This window comes from Falco rusticolus, chromosome 11 (assembly GCF_015220075.1).
Source record: "Falco rusticolus isolate bFalRus1 chromosome 11, bFalRus1.pri, whole genome shotgun sequence".
Taxonomy (NCBI): Eukaryota; Metazoa; Chordata; class Aves; order Falconiformes; family Falconidae; genus Falco; species Falco rusticolus.
This window is the reverse complement of record NC_051197.1, coordinates 15,619,605-15,626,232: the sequence shown is the minus strand read 5'-3', so window position 1 is coordinate 15,626,232 and position 6,628 is coordinate 15,619,605.

Below are 6,628 nucleotides of genomic sequence, written 5' to 3'. Positions count from 1 at the left end.
TTGAAGGAACAGTTGCAATAGAAACAAAATGCAGCACAAACCATCATGCAATGTAAGAATGCCAATTCCAAATCTGTCCTACAAATACAGATATAAGATACTTGAATTTTCTCTTTGTTTGTTGGGGCACTGGAATTCTTCAGGATCTCGTGAAATATACAGTTCTGAAACATAAAGTATCATCTCTAATAAGGTGTGATGGATAGGAATGTAAATAAGAAAAGTGTCTTTATTTCCTAGCCCCAGTCACATGGAGCATACAGGGATTGATTATAGATTTTCACCCTGAACTTCAGCTCAGGTCGGTGTCAGTTTAGTGGAGACTTATACCATGCATTGTCTTTTTCATCAGTGTGGTTTTGAAAGCAATATATAGCCATGGGAGTGTATTTTAAAATTAAAAGTCACTGGTCTCTAAATCACAAGTGTTAAGTGCATTAGATTACAAGCACTCTTGTCTCCCCCACATTTCCTTCCAATATCAGAGGGAATTGACAACACTGAGCGTATTTCTAAAGGTGTGGAGCATCACTCAGTTTCAGACCCAGTATCTATTTTATTCTGTCTAGCAAGTTGCAGCTAGATTTATTTCCTATGCTCTGGCCATTAGGAGGAGCGTGTGAATGTGTTCCTTCTCTGCCCTCTGAAAAATCTCACCCACTAGTGAGAGAAGTAAATTGTTCCTTCTCTTGGAAGCCTTGTATCTTATGCACTACTGTGGCGTCTGGCCACTTCCTGGAAGTGTATGGAGTGTTGCAGCTCAAACCTGGTGTGCAGGGGTCCCCTTTGCCCTTTTTCATTTTCACCTCTACCTCTTTAAGAAACAAGTATCTTCTCTGTCAGCACATGCTGGCTGGTATGTTGTCAGAGACAAGATTCATGGAGAAGGTGAATGGTCGTTTTAGTGTTCAGAAATCTCACTGATGCATCTTGCTGACATGCTGAGGGTTTGCATGGCTCCTGAATTTGGTATTGAGAAGTAATTCTCCCAGCAATCAGACTGCTCGGGGCAGATGTGGGAGGTTTTTTGTGCTTGCCTTGCTCAGCAGCAGGACATCAGGTACTTGTCCTAAAATTAGCCAGCAGATCCAGCAAGTAGATTCCTTCCTATCACAGGAATATAGGATACCTGTTCTCTGAATCTCCTTTTCTTCGGAGTATAATAATTAAACTTTATCCTTTTAAAAAAATATTATATTTGAAACTACAAATCTTAAATTAGTCATAAGTTGGGAAGAAGTTTGTGATGTGTGTATGTGGAGTACTTATTCTGTGGAATGCTTCCAGACCAAGCGGCTGTTATTATGTGATTGCCTGAGATTTTGGGGGACTATTTGATGATCTCTGTGACCTCTTCTAATCTTATTATAATCATTGTTGCTCTCTGCTTTTCCATGCTTTCTGATGGTTGCCATGGAGACATCATACTCTCCCTTCATTCTTAAGTGGGAGAGTGAGCCAAGGCAGTGTCTCCAATCTCCCTCTCTTTCTCACCTTTCTCCCTCTCTCACACTTTCTGGTTGTCACTGGGAATCACGTCAGCTCCTTTTCTTCATCTCCAAAAGAAGCATTGATGCCCTCTTAGCACCAGTATGTTCGTTCAGCATTTTTCACTGTTCCCTAGAGAGAAGTGTGGCAGCACAGACTGCATCCAGAGCGAGTGAGGCTCGGCTGAAGCCAGGCTTGCTCTGCTCAGACTTGCAGATTACCCAGAAGCTGTGTGGCACACCTTGAAGAGGCACAGTTTGAACACCAGTCCTCTGCTTTGGGTGTGCTCCCACGGAGTACCCCTTGCTGGCAGTTCAGTGGCATGAAGGCTGGACGCTGTATTTGTTTGCCATGCCAGTAATAAGGGACTCTTGAGTAGAATAATATTAGAATGTTTATGGTTAATTCAGAATGAGAAAATCAGATGCTTTTAAACACTGCAGATTAAGTGTGAGTTGTTTCCATGGAATGTGTATGGAGTGCATTTAAATTTCCTTTTTATTGTCTATTTCGTAAATTATATTTCTTTACAGGATAAATTGAGTGGATTAGGTATAGAATCATCTGTAATTAACTGGGTGCTAGCTACTTAGGAGGGCACATACAGCTTGTGTTATTAAACAGCATCATGTCAGATTTAATGGATGTCATTACAGAAGTACCTCAGGGATCTATCCTTAGACCATTGTTATTTATGATCTCTGTAAATGAACTGACGAGTCAGTGCACTGAGTGCAATGCTCATTTTTATTCTGATGACACAGTCGTGTCCTGAACTCCTAGTTGCTAACTGAACTTGAAATTGCCCTGTATTTTTGAGAGCTCAGCAATGGTTAATTCTCAATGAAGTTGTTTTAAGCAATGCCAAGGCAGACATTCTGACTAAAGTAATGCTGTGCTGGGTCAGGGTACTGTTAGTGTTAAGCTGATCTAAAAGTTCCACTTAACGGGGGAGGTGGGGTTGGGTGATGAGGAAGGAATTTACAAATCCCCTATTCTATCCAAAATTGACACATTTTGTTTTTCACATTATATTATTTTATTGTAAACACAGAAGATTTTCTAGGTTTTTAATTATATTTTATTGATTGTATAAAGCAGATATAACTACTAAATATGAATGTGTAGAAGGATTTGGAAATGCATTAATGCAAACATATTTCTAGTTGCATTGTGCTGATTTGTAACTTTCTGTTTATTTGGTGGGTTTTTTGCCGCATTTTTATCAGAAAGAAAACCAGTGTGCTCCCTTTTCAGATATCTTTGTGAATTTCTCCATGCTGGAAATCTGCTTCTGATAGTGCAAATTGCTTTTTATTCAATGATGGTGATATGACTTACATGGATCATCTGCTGATATATCAACTCTTGGGAGAAAAAGCCTGGAGGTTAGGCCCATATTCTGCCCTTGGGTCTAGATTAAGATTACCCTTGGGGGAAAGAGGCAAGTTCCAACAAGTCTTTATTTCTGCCTATAAATCGAACTACAAGGCACTGGAGACAAAATGAGGAAGCTGAGCTAATGCTGCTGCTCTGGAAAATTGTGTTAGTGGCTCTGATAAAATTGAGGGTCTGACATGGCAAATGGAATTTAGCGTACAATGAAAATGACTGAGGAGAACGGGTCAGAAGGTGATTCATTCAATAGAAAGTAATCATCAGAGTATCATCATAAGTTGCCTGTCCATAAGCAAATGAAAAATGACTGGCGTTTCTTTTATTGGCTCTGCTCTGCCTGATTGTCTGTTAGTGGGTCACCGTGCTGAGCTCAGAACTGGAGGAAAGGTAGAAAGGTAAAGAGCTGCCTTGTCCCCGAGACATCCCTCGTTGGTGTGCACTGGGCTTAGAACAGTTTCCACGCTGTGGGAAGGACAGGGGCTGTGGAGCAGAGGAGACAGCTGGCTATGCCTTTCCCCATGGGTCTTCTGTAAAACTCCACTCCTCTACATACATGTGCCCATTCCTGAGCACCTCAAGAGAGGTGCAAAAGGTCTTTTATCTGAGCCCCACCTACCAGGGTAATCTTCTTGCCTTTAGCTTTTACCGGTCTCAGAAACATAACATTTCTGTTTGTTTCCATTCTCACTGGACTTCAGCACTTCAGCTGCCAAGTGAAAAATGAAACTGCTAAACTGGCTGGAAGTACCAGTCCTGTGACAAAGCAATGGTTTCCTCTTCAAATTTCTACCCAGAGAAGAATATTCTTACAATTTAGGTACAGTCTTGTCTAGCGCTCATTGAGACAAATCCATTCTGCATTTTAAGTTTCCCAGGCCCTAAATGATGTCACTGTTTAAAAGAGATATATTGTCCTGATTCACTTCCCTATGCCAGTTTAGTAACAGTGCAATTTGACTTTTTAAGTCACCAGTGCAGTCAAGAGGCCCAGTTCTCTGAAAGGGAGATGATTTACTGTTCTGTTAATGATATGCATCATGTTCTTTTGTTGCCTGTAACGCATCATTGTACCCTTTTGGAAAAATCAAAAAGGATGCATAAAAAGGATGTGGTTTAATTCTTTTCAAGCTATCAAAGGATTATTGAAGCTCCTTAGATGGTTCTGTTGGGCTTTTATCATGAACTGGCCTTCCAATACTTACAGGAAAGATAGAAACTGGAATTGATCTCTTCTGAGAGGATGGCAATAGACTTTTCCTTATGCTTAATCAGTAAATACTATAATATCTTCCAAACATGGCTCATATGGTTATTTAAAGCAGAACTATGGTTGTTTTAATATGGTTATTGTAGCCATACATTTTGGTTTTATGAGTTTTTATATAGCACTATTACTTATATGCTAATCTTAAGGATGTTGTTATAATTTGTTTTATGTGTTAAGTATTATAGAGGCAGTTGCCTGTATCACTATAGTTAAGGGTCTTATGAGCATCACATCTGACAAACAATTGCTTGCTGCCAGAAGCTGAAGGAAATGGTTATACCCAGGGATACAAATCACCTTTGCAGACAGTTTACATACAATTTCTTCAAGCAGGAGAAACCATGTAAAATGCATTATGTAGAAAAATTTGCAGTTTTCTACATTCATTTGCTTGTGTGCTTGCAAAATTTGCAAGCTACTGGGCAAAAGGTACTTCCCTATCAGGGTTGTCATAGGCATATCCTTCACAGTTGCTTTGTCTTGCCTTTTGTCAAACATCTGTGTGATTTGATCCCTTTTTGTGCAAGTCCCATGGAAAGGACATAAAACTGTATGCATGCTATAGAGGTTCCTTGGTTTTCTTCTGTGTCATGCTTAGTGCTTTATTTTATTTGTCTTGTTCTAAAAGCAAAGTGATACATTTCCTTTGAGAGGGACACTCAGAGGCAGCAGTGACAACTTGCTTTTCCAGACAAACTCCTACAGGGGCATTAATGCCAGTAAGTCCTGTGACAGGAATACATTCCTTATCCTGGACATTATGACATACGTGCTTCGTCAAGTGGTGTCACCAGGCTCACCAGGGACCCATATGGCAATGACTTCTTAATTTTTGCTTATGTCTCTGAGAGTGACAAAGCAGATTTCTGCTTTCCCTTGCCACTTGGAGTTCTGTGAGGCAAACTTAAAGGATTTTCTGTTTCCACTGACTGGCTAGGATTTTGTTATTGTAAGGATTGTTGTTGCTGGGTATTTATTTGCAAAGATGTTAGATCTTGAATCCCTGTTCAGAAATGAAGGGCTTATTTATTGAAACACATTGCATTCAGGCAGCAGAACTTTGCAGATGAAAGGCCTGTTTCAAAGAGACCGTCTCACAAGCAGAACTGGGAGTACCTCACTGTCAGTATTCTAATGTTAAATTAGTAGATTTTTCTCTTGCTGAATAAATATTTAAGCCTATGCGTCACGGATGCAGTTTCAACACTAGAGGATGTCCACTAAGAATGGAGCATTCCTTAGGAGAAATGCTTGAAATTCCCATGGGCAAGTGGACATTAAATCATCTTGTCCTATGATAATATTGTATTCACTGAATTAATACTTAAAAAAGCATGAACGGAAAGATGAACACTGCTGATTCCACCTGTGGTGTTATATTTTGAAGGCTATCTGAGCTACAAAACATTTAGTAGAACAGGACAGACAGCTGACAGAAAATTGTCCTGGCAGTTTTTACACGAGAGTGACAACCAGACAGGCTCAGTTGCCAGACCTGTTATCACTTTCATGTCTAATAAGTGTTTGTGATGCTTAATTTTTAAGAATTAAACACCAAAATTCAGGCTTTCCAGGCTGACTCTCCTAGTGGGGTGACGTTTGAGGATTACAATTTCATTCTAAGAAATTATCATCTACAGAAGACGGCAGCTTTATATTTGTACCCTGCGTCATCTAGGACACAGTGCTAAATTTTTAGGCACTAGGCACTATACAGTGTGTGGTCCCTTCAGCTAATAGTTTCAGTGATATCAAAACATCTGTGTGTGAGTCACTGAAAGGAAATTAAATTGAATTATAATTATCACAGCCACTTATACCCTAAATTAGTTATCTAGCTATTGGCAGAGAGGTCAACAAGCCAATGGACTGAATAGTAACTGCCAGTAAGTGCCTTACCAGGGTAAATGGTAATTGCTGACAGTGTTGTGGTGCCTGCAGACAAGAGGATGGGGATACTACAGAGCTGGCATCGTTTTTATGCAGGAAAGGAGCCATGAGAATGGTGGTAGTAGGTGATCTATAACAGGAAAGTGGCAGAGTATAACAGACCCATTATAATGCATTTGGGGCTTGAGATAAAACACAGATTCCACTTTTTAAAGTTAAAAGCAAATAAATGGGGCAAGATTTTGTTAGAAATTTTGTTGATCTCTGAAATACTGTTTCACTGACCTAGACACAAAAGCAAGACAAAGTTTCTATATGAGTATATGTACCAAGGGAATGATTTCCCTAGTGATGATCCCCATATGTATTAAGCACCCAGCTCAAATTTATTATACAAGCTGGAGAAAGACTGCATGCTGAGGTACCTAGATTATTACTTTTGCATGGTTTGTAATATTTTTACATCTCTCTGATGAAAACACTTGACAAAAGACAGCTCTTCTTTGGAAGAACTATGCTATTGCTAAGTAGAATGCCTGTGCTTTGTAGCTTGGGAAAGCATGAATCTAAAATACTGATACTATG